The following is an 11,366-nucleotide window of genomic DNA, read 5'->3' on the forward strand; positions in this document are numbered from 1 at the left end:
TTGATGGGATGGGATTTTTAATGGAATCTCACTACATTGCTGAGGCTCTTCTTGAACTTCTAAACTCAATCAATGCTCCTGGCCCAGCCTCCCTTGTAGCTAGAGCTGTAGTCACCCACAGTCTTGTCTAGTTGATACTGATTCTTAATCCTATAAATGCCACAACAAGGTCATATCCATGATCTTGCCATCTCCAGAAGCATGACAAATCCTAACATACACATTTCAGAGGAGCCCAGTTGCCCCAACGATCAGCCTAAGTGGATTAGATCTGACTCCGAAAGAGCCTGTTTTTTCACATAATTCATTTTAGAACTTTTGAAAACCAGTTTATTACTTGGGGTGATGACATGCATACATTTACAAATACGTGGGGAAGGCTGTAGTAAGAGCTCTCTGGCACTTGGAGAGGATGCTCCTCAGTTGAACAGGGCACCACTCTTGGCTGGCCCATCTACAACATGAATATGTGGATTCTGACTTCATTACCCTTGAGACTGAAGAAGCTTTGCTTTAGATTTCTTCTTAACCAGGCCTTCTTCCAGTTCCTCCCGCTGTGAGCCTCCCAGATGCGTGTGCTGACTAGGCGTTGGTAGGAATTTTTTTTTCTAGCTCCACCCAAAGGCTTGGCAAGAGGTGTTTCCTTTCAAAAGTGATATTCCCTTCTGAGAATGGAGACTAACACCAAGCAGTTTCTGTGAAGTGGTGGGCGAAATAGTAAAGCAGGCACTGAAGATAGAAACTGCATCTGTACCAGCCTGCTGTGCTGCTCTTGTGTTATTGAGGCGCCAATAGAGCCGTTTTGATGCAAGGCAAGTTGAACAGGCCCTGTGTGGCTTAATAATCCATAGCCGCATAATGTAACTATAAAAATCACAAAATGTTAAGGAGAGAGCCTTGGTAAATTATCAAATCCATTGTTGTTCAAACAGGGAGTTCGGAGTGGACAATGATTGACCCATCATGTAGTTGGGTGGGAAGAAAAGGCTTAAACTTTATAGCCTGACATGGGTCAATGAACGCCCTACGGAACCTTAACCTATACATGCCAAGTCTGGCATGTTCCTGCCCCTAGGACAGGGCCAGCAGGCGTGGGCCTCCACTCTTGTTGCTGGCTGCTGTGGGCATAAAGGCCTGTTTGTAGAATAATGCACGAGTTTTATATTTCTCCTTTAAGGATTGTCCTCCATGTTAATGTTAATGATTTCATGATAATGAGACAGCAGGAATCCAAGAGGCGAAGGTGTAGTTAATGTCTTAGCAAAATGGTAAATGATAGTACCTTCAGGACAGTCCTTCAGGCTGTGGGAAAGAATTCTAAAAACCTAGGTTTGAAAGTATAATTTCTCAACTACGCAAAAATTAAGGATGGAATATGAATTGGATAAAGAGTTTCACAGGGCTAATTGAAGAGAGGCAGCTGCATTAATGAGCCAGCCTGTCAGAAAGATGCAAAAGCAGATTTCTGAGTTCAAGGTCAGCCTGGGAGTCAAGGCCCAGGTGTGGTAGAAACAGTAATTTCAGGACAAGGTCTCACCCTTATCATATGTGCTTAACAGAAGCAGGCAAATCTCTGAATTCTTTGCAAAATTAAAAGAGAATGTGTGCTTGCTGTCTCCTAAGAATTAAGGGGCAGGGGTCGTAGGGTGCCAATTCATAGGATAATCAAAAGGAAACCTGGAGAGAATGACTGGACTAATGTGTGAAATAAACAACTGGGTTTATGATCTGCAAGAGATGAACCATCCAAAGAATTATTTTAGACTAGCAAGAGAGAACTGCTTGGAGAACTGTCTCAAGCAGAACAGAGTGACAGAGAGAAAAAAAAGAGAGAAAGCAGATCGGAGAGAAAGAGAGCACGGTAGAAAGCTGTACAGAACACAGGCCGCCAGCTTGGACCCACAGTTTGACTTTTAGTCCTTTGTTTTCGCTGCTCCCAAACTCCCCTTCTCTCCAAACCCTTCTCCAAGCTGAGGCTTGTCCTTGGCATATACTCACCAGTTAACATTTAACCAGAATTGCCTTACCTTGTGTCTGCTATTCAGTCCAGTTCCTGCCACTTCTTTATTGTGTGTGACTTTAGACTAATTAGCCTATAGTTTGCTTGCGTGTAATATGAGATGAGTATAATATTCACTTTACATGGCATCATTCCATGAGTCTCATCACTTCCTTGTTAAAAATGCTAAAGCATTACCTCGTGTGTTTAGAACAATATTCCAAATTTCTCATAGCCTGGGAGGTATAGAATTGTTAAATGGAAGATACCTTAAGTTGTCAGCAGTAATACATAGTATGCAGAAGTTGATATATATATATATATCCCCGCTGTAACTGTACCTAAGGCTTTAGAGTTCTTATTGCTAATAACCTTGTCAGATAGGCAAGAATCAACTTGTACTCAACCTGCAACTTGGTCAGCTCTTCCTTACCATCTGACATGAGACACAGCACCATACTAACACATATGCCTCTGTATTTCAGACCTTATCTGTAGCTCATTTTCAAATTATTATTGTTGTCATTATTAGTATTATTTGTGTGTGTGTGTGTGTGTGTGTGTGTGTGTGTGTGTGTGTGTGTGTGTGTGTGTGTAGGTCAGGGAACAAATTGAAGAAGTCAGTTCTCTCCTTACACTGGATTCAGGGATTGAATTCAGGTTCTCAGGCTTGTGTGACAAGTTCTTGTTACTCACTGGTCCATCTAGGTGACCGGCCAGAAATGGGATTGGAATACAACTTAAAGTATGATGATATACATTGATAAAGCAAGTGTTTGCTGGGGAGGCCAAACCAATTTAGAGGCCAGCCTGGGTTATATACTGAATTCAAGGTTAGACTTAGCTAAATAAGAATGCCCTGTCTTGATTGTTTGCTTTCTAATTTGTGTGTGTGTGTGTGTGTGTTATAGTGTAGTGTATGTATGTGTACATGTGTTTATGTGTGTAGCAAGTATGTATAGATGTCAGCAGGAGCAGAAGATGTCCTTGGATCCCGTGGAGCTGCAGTTACAGGTAGTCATGAGTTACTTGATGTGGATCCTGAAAACAGACTCAGACTCTTCTCAAGCAAGATTTGCTTTTAACTCATGAGACATCTCTCTCCATCCGTACCCTCTCAAATTAGAAGAATGAACAACAAGCGCGCTCCTTTGCTACATCTGCCTGCTATCCAACCTTGGGAGCCAATGCTACCTGCTCTGCCCATTCCTCCCTGCTAGCCTCTTGCTCTTCTAGGGAGCTTTGCCTTATCATGTGGGCCTTACTTCTAGCCCTCTCTGCTTTATGAGTAAATGCCTCATTTTGGCCTTTGCTACTTGGGCCACCTCTCTTTACCCACAGTGCTACTTTCTCCTCTGTCCTGGGGAAGCTGTTCTTACCCTTCTAACTCCCTTAGTAAAGATAAGGAGCTTGCTTGCTTCTGGATCATGGTTTGAAGCCATAGTTCTGGACTGTTCAATTGCTCATCTGCAATGTAGTAGACTGCTTCTCAACCCTGGCCGTCACCACAGTCATCTACAGACATAGTTCTCAAACTGTGGTCCCAAAGGACAGCAGCAGCAACATCTGGAAGCTTCTTTAATGCCTGCAGCATGTAAAACATACCAGTATCAAGGCCCCACTTAGGACCTTAAGTGAGAGTTCCCAATCAAGACTTGGGCATAATAACATGTTTAAAGTTTCCTGGGATATTGCTTCTCAAATTACACAGAATCACCTGAGGGGTAAGAACTACCAGGAAGACTAGAACTCACCTACTGGGTTTCAGGTCTAGGGGTGGGTATTTTATTTCATGTTCTGTTGTGATAAAAGTATAGTTGAGAACTCGGTAATTTAGATGAGATCAGGAATGTTCAGGGTGCTATGGTCAGAGACAAGACTAGGTAATTTAAGAGGCATAGATATTTATTTTGATTGACAACTGTGGATGTTAAAGAGCCCAGGAGCAGGGCACTGGCATCTGCTTGGCTTCTGATATGGGCCTCCTCGTTCTTCAACCTCCTAGCCAGAAATAGAAGGGCAGGAGGAGACATAAGTGAGAAATGGGGATTGAATTCACTCCAGGTAACCCATTCCCACAGGAAAAGCATTCATCTCAATTAATGAGGGCTCTGTTCTTATGGCCCTTAACCCCTCCCATTAGGTCCTACCATCTGACAGTGCAATGACTGGGGACTGAACCTCAACATTAATTTTTCTGAAGACAGATACTTAGAGCCTAGCAGGGGGAATAGTGAACATCTGTCTTTCTGACAAGTTCTCGGGTGTTCCAGTTTCATTTCTGTTGCTATGATAAAAATATCCTGGCGAAAAGTAAATTAAGGGAGAAAGGCTTTATTTTAGCCCACGATCCTGTCTTATGGTCTATCACGAACAGGGAAGTCACAATGGTAGGAGCCTAAGACAGTCAGTTGGTCACATTATATCCATGGTCAAGAGCAGAGAGAATCAAATGCATACATGTTTGCATGTTTGCTTGTACTCAGCTTGATTTCTCTACTTTCATATAGTTAAGGATGCCTTGCCTAGTGAATAGTGCTGCCCACAGAGGGCTCTGTCTTCCTTTCATCATTTAACACACTCACCTAAGACATGTCCATAGTCCAACCCAATGTATACAAACCCTGATTGAGCCCCTCTTCCCAGGCGATTCTAGGTTGTGTGAAGTTGACAATCAAAGCTAGACATCATAGCAGGTAAGACTGAAACTGATGGACCAGTGACCACACTGGTTGCCTATTGAGCTCTACAATAGAGTCACCATTACCTAGTTCCCAGTTGGCCTGTCTACTTGACCTCCTGCCATCATTCTTGCCAATGTGGATGCCTACATTAATAACACTTATTTCATAAACCATAAACCTTGGTACCTTCACCCCTCCTTTAAAAAAAGAAAGAAGAAAAAAAAAACAAGATGTCATTATGAAACCCAGACTAGTCTCAAAACTAGCAACAACGCTTCTGCCTTTGCCCTCTGAGTACCAAGATTACAGATTGCCCCAGGGCTGGCTAACTGTAGGCATCTTACCCAGTGTGTAGCCTTCCTACAAACTAACTGGCATTCTACTCTGTGGGACCAGATCTCCTAATAAGTCATTTATGCTTTCTCATAGCAAGATGTTCCTTGCTAAGGCCAACTCTTCTACCTATGCCTTTGAAGATTTCTCCATCTACCCTTGCCAGACTTCCCCACCACCAACCATGACACTTCCTCTTGCATCTTCAATAACAGTAATTTTGATACATATTTCTGAGGTACATCCTATATGTAGTGTTGCTATTCAAGTTGCTAGAGTCACAGAAGTAAACAAGACAAAGTCCCCATTCTGATGGTACCTTTATCAGGAGGGAGGTAGACATGCAAACAGTACACAAAGCCATTTCAGATCATTACACACACAATGGAGAGAATACATCAGGGTAAGTATCAGAGGGTACAGCAAGAGGTCTTGGTCAGGGAAGGTGCCTTCAAGGATGTAGCAGTAATCTTCCTAAATCTTGGGAAGCCAAAAGATGCCTTATGTTTGTTTGATGGTTATACAATACAAACCACAGAATCCAGACATTCAGGTCCCATCCCAAGATTATGTCTCAACAGAAGAAGAGAGTAAAGTTACTGAGGCAGAAGAACAGTTTGCCATATTCTGAAGATAGTCAGGAAGAGCACAGTGATGCTGGTTGAGTGAGACAAGAGGTAGTCAGGAACTTAATCACTGAGAGCCTGAGATGCTGAAGACAGGTGCTCCATTTTATTTCACAAGCAACAAGATGCTATGGGTGTTTCTTGTCTAAAGAATGACATAGTCACCTCCCCACCTCCTTCTCTCTCTTCTCTCTCTCTCTCTCTCTCTCTCTCTCTCTCTCTCTCTCTCTCTCTCTCTCTCTCTCTCTCTCTCTCTCTCTCTCTCTCTCTGTCTCTGTCTCTCTCATGTGTGTGTATGTGTGTGTGTGTGTGGTACTTTCTTTCACAAGAACAGTGATGGTATTATGCTGTTATAATGTATTTTTTTATCACTTTTAGTTAGCCCTAATGGTGCTCATCAATTACTGCTTTATCCCCATTTCCACAGCCAAGAAAACCAAGCCTCAATGAGACTATGTAACTTATTATTCTGCTAATGACTGAGTAGACTGTAGTCCAAATTGAGCTGTTAGAAGCAATTGTTATCTCTCCCACTTTAATGCAAGTGAAGGTAAGTACGAGTGCTTCCCCTTCTGTGAGGCAAACCCTGAAATGATTAGCTTGAAGGAGAAGGGGCTTATTTAGCTCTTGATTTGGGGGGGGGGTTCATCCATCATCACGTCACCACATTTCTTCTGCCTTCTAGCGGGGCTGCCAGATGGCAACTGTGGGGAGTTAATGGTGGATCAAAGTTTCTAAACCAGGACAAGAAGAGGGGATAGGCATCCCACAAGTCCTTAGAAGTGCATGCTCCTCACTGACCTAAGGGTCTTCCCAGTAGGCTCTATCTCCTAAATGTTCCAATACACTCTATTGTGTTACGTTTCCTGGGAAATCTATTTACCCCAAGACAGACAGGACACCAATAGATCAAGGAGCCAGTTCTGTCCAAATCTAGCTTGGTGGACAAGTGAGTTTATTCCAGTTACTTAGAGAAGCATGGGTGACTCACAGGCAGCTGCAGCACCAGAAAGCCCCACCCTAGCGTGAGTGATGACTCAGAAAAGACGCCTCTCTGGTGTCTCCTACCCCAGTCAACCTTCTACCTCCTATATACACTCCACCGCTTCTCTAAACCCTGTGCAGCTGGGAGAAGATGACGTGTGACTAGGGAGGGCTAAGAGGAAGTGAGTGGCTGCAGTCACAGTGGAAATTCTGGGAAGGTCTGATTACACACACACACACACACACACACACACAAAATTCTTATGCAGAAATGATAGTAGACGATATTGTAGCGGTCTTGTGCAAATAATAGCAGCTGCTCTGACCCCACGACAGCAATGGCCATTTCATACCCTGAAGACAGTTTCACAGTACCTTCCTTGTATCACCACCCTGATGACCCATGGATCTTTCAAGAACATTCAACATCCTAACCACAGTAGTGGAGAAACCCCCCTTTACTCCCTTTTAGCTTCATCCCCCAACACATACCATCAGCTTAATATTCAGCTGGCAGCTGATATTCAACGTAGCTTAGCCTTTTACCAGCTTCTCCTTGTTACCTTGCTCTCCCTCAAAGCCCAGACCTAAGCCTTTGCCTACTTCAGGGCCCTGGGCCACACGTGTAATCATGTACTAACTTGAATTCGGCAAGTACTTATCAAGCACTCACTAACTGCAAGCCATTGTGTAAGATTCTGAAGGAAAGTGAAATGGATGTGATGGGAGATAAGACACATTTTTTTAAGGGAAAAGATAAGATACCTGGGGTGGAGGGAAGGGAGGGGTCAAGAATGCGGAAGAAGGGGTTGCGGGAGAAGGAATGAGAAAGGGGAAAGAGTGTGTAGTGAGAGATGGAAGGAAGGAATGGGAAAAGAGGAAAAGGGAGAGTCGGGGAGTGGAATGAAGAGACATCCTAACAAGTGGAGCCAAGGTTGGGACATTCAAAGTTACCCGCATCCGGACCCTGTGTGCCTTTGCCCACTTCATGGGCCCCACAGAATTCAAGTCCTCATTACCTCAGATGTGAGGAGCAAAGCTTGAGATATCCTACCTAACCCCTGCCTGACTCTTCAGCTGCGGAGTTACCTCCCTTCAGTTGACAGAATTCTGTGATGTCCTACCTCTCTGCGCCTACTCACTCGCACACCACAGAAGTTCTAGTTCATCAACCTTCTCAGGCTCTTCTGCCCACTTCTGTGGATAAAACTCCCACTCTCAACCTTCTCATGCCCTCCCCTTGCATAAACCTCCCTACAGTCTACTCTGGCCTAGTCCAGATCATTTGGCTTCTCAACCTTCCTAATGCTGGGGCCCTTTGATACTGTTCCTCGTGTTGTGCTGACCCCCAACTGTAACATTATTTTCATTGTTATCTCATCGTTTTGCTAGTATTATGAGTTACAGTGTAAATATATGATAAGCAGGATGTCTGCCATGTGACCTCTGTGAAAGGGTCATCTCAAAGGAGTCATGAAACAGGTTGAGAACCACTGCTCTAGCCCAAGCAAATGTATTGTCATCCCCTTCCCTCCCTTCTCTTGCATTCCTTGAACTTCCCCTCTGGGCCACTATTTTAAAACACAACCTGTCAAAGAGTATTATCACCACTCAGGACTGGAAGCCCCAAGAAAGTTGGAACCAAGCTAAGCATATTTGGAGTTTTCCCACAGAGGAAAGGACAAGTGCTCCACAATATTTGGTTAACAAATAAAAATATTCCTGAAAATACGTGAAGACATAAGTCTGTTTACTCCATGATCCTAAAATGTGTATGCAATGAATCATTCATTCTGAGCTCTGTTAACTTCGTGGGAATTTGTGTGTATGTGTGTGGGCAGGTGGGACATTAGTGGATCGTGTTAGTGTAGTCTGAGGAGATAATAGTTTTTAACAGCTATGCAGTTGTATCATTTCTCTTGATTTTGTAGGCAACAAACTTAATTTTGTTGATTTTTTATTGTGTATGGGAGTGTTGTCTGTATGTGTGCCGGGCATCAAACCAGGTCCTCTGGAAGAACAGGGCGCTCTTAACCACTGAGCCATCTCTCCAGCCCTGAATATGCTTTATTACATGTTTGTTTCACTTATTTAATTTTTCATTTATTCATGTGCATGTTTGTGTGAGAAACACACATCTTATTGGCCCTTGAATTTCCTTTTCTTCAGATAATTCTGAAATTTCCCCCAAAAAATTAAAAATGGAACTACCATATAATCTAGCAAACACACTTCTGGATATATATATATCTAAAGTAATTTAAAGAAGGTTCTTAAAACACATTTGCTCACTCATGATCATAACATTATTCACAATAGCCAGAAGGCAGAAGCAACCATATCCATCCACAAAGGGAGGGATAAGCAGTTATGTGGTGTGTAGAAATAATGGAATATTATTTAGTCTTTAAAAGGAAGGCTCTGCGGATACTATTACACAGATGAATCCTGATGATCAAAAATAAAAAAGAGACAAATATTGAATGATTCCGCTAAGGGGAGACATGTAGGGTAGTCAGTTATACAGACAGAAAGTCAAACGGAGGCTACCAGGGACTGTGTACTAGGGAAACATTTCTCTTCTGGATATGGATCTTCACTGTTGCAAGGTGGAAATTTTTTTAGAGATCCATTGCACCATACCATGATTATACTTAAGACTTTTGAACTCTGTACATTAAATGGCTAAGGCAGTGCATTTATATTATGACTCCCCATAACCCTCAGAAGGCAAATCTGATCACATCACCTCTCTGCTTCAAACCATCCTGGATGCTTTGGGTGCAAATCTTCTCTTGTGCATTGACACACTATAGCCTCTTGGATTCAACCAACTGCACTTCTCTTCTGGAATACTCTGGTCCCTCTTAGCATTAGTGACAACCCCCCTGGGTTGCAACAGAAACTCATTCTATGAGAGACTTTCTTGATCACCACTGAGCCAAGACTGCTCTCCTAATATCCTCCTATTCAGTGTGTAATTGCACACTCACTACTTGGTCAAAGTCACTCTGTCACCAGACAGAGATTCTGTGGAGACAGAAATTCTATCTTTTTCTCACTAGTACATCCCCAACATCTTCCCTGGTGCCTGCAATTCCACAATCTCTATCATGGCTTATTCAAGTATTGGGATGGGCCAGGAAAACAAGCCTGTCTGAGGAGTTGGAAATCATGAGTGTCAACTTTCTAAACACAATATGGAGATATATAGCATGAACCCAGAAAACTTAATAGTAGTAATTAAGACTGTTTTCCTGAAGCAAACACAGGTGAGAGGATGTTTGGATATAGCAGACACGTGGAAGGACTCTTGATAAAAGAGTATAAATATAACCCCAGTGGGAGACCAGCACTGAGCTTTGGTTTGGTTTGCTCTGCCTCGCTACTCTTCGCTAAAGACACACATGTGTTAGTCCGCCTTACATAGCATTGTTTAGCTCAACTTGTGGTAATGCAGCCATTGAGAGAAACTCATCTAAGAATCTCTGTGGAAGCATGGCCGTTTCTTCAGGATTGATCTACAGATCCCTGGTGTCTGCTTGATGAAAGGACTGGACCGTAGCTGCTGGTTCTTCCCTAGTGTCTGCCTAGAGGATGGGTCTGCAGCTGCTGAGTCATATTTGGTGTTTGCTGCAGGACTGAACTGCAGCCAAAGAAGATCCAATTCACCCCCAAAGAACTATTGCTGAACAGGTCCATTTCTCCCATATCCTAGTAACTTTTCTCTTCCACTGCCTCTGCTGGGTGGTGGGCTAGAGGAGAGGTTGAAGCCTTATTAAAAGTAGGCTGCAAAAAATTTATGCCTACACTCTTACATAATGACCCTGATTAACAGACTGTTTTACAATGTCTACAATTTCATGGATAGGATAGTACGAAGGTTTTCCAAATAATTTTTCTGCAGTGCTGGGACACAGGTCATGCATGTGCCAGCCATGTGCGCTCCCACTGAGCTAGACTCTCAACCCCAAACACTTTTAATATATTATTGTTTTATGTATTCATTCATTTATCGTGTGTGTGTGTGTGTGTGTGTGTGTGTGTGTGTGTGTGTGCGTTCTTGTAGGTGTTGGTACTCTCCTTCCCCCATATGGATCCTGGTGATCAAACTCAGGTGGTTGATTTGGTGGCAAGCACCTCATCTGTTGGAGCCATCTTACCAGCCCCCAGCAAATAATATTTTTAATTTTTATTTTTTGAAATTAAATTATAATCACATAATTCCCCCCCTTCCCTTTTCACACTTCAACTCCTACCACATACCTCTCACTTACTGTCTCTCAAATGTATGACCTCTTTGTCTTGACTTGTGATACATGCACATACACTTAAATATACAAATACAACCTGATCAGCCCATATAATGTTATTTAGATGTATATGATTTCAGGGTTAAGCACTTGGTATTGGATAATCTCATCCCATGGGATGACTTTTCCCATTCTTAGCATTCTTTGGTTGCCTATAGTTCTTTGTCTATGGTTGAGGCTCCAAGAGATTTCCCACCTTGGAGTTATCAGGTATATTGGTGTTGTCTTTGCCAAGTCTTTTTTAGACAGCCACACTGGTGGGACTTTATGGATGTAGCTTTCCTGACATTTTGTCCCTCTGGGTCTCACAATTATCTGCCACCTCTTTTAAGATGTTTCCCAAGCCTGACATGCATGTGTTTTATTATACCTGCATCAGTTGGGGCCGGGTACCATATGACTGCTGATTCTCAGCATTTTGATCAGT

This window comes from Micromys minutus (genome assembly GCF_963924665.1).
Source record: "Micromys minutus genome assembly, chromosome: X".
Lineage (NCBI taxonomy): Eukaryota > Metazoa > Chordata > Mammalia > Rodentia > Muridae > Micromys > Micromys minutus.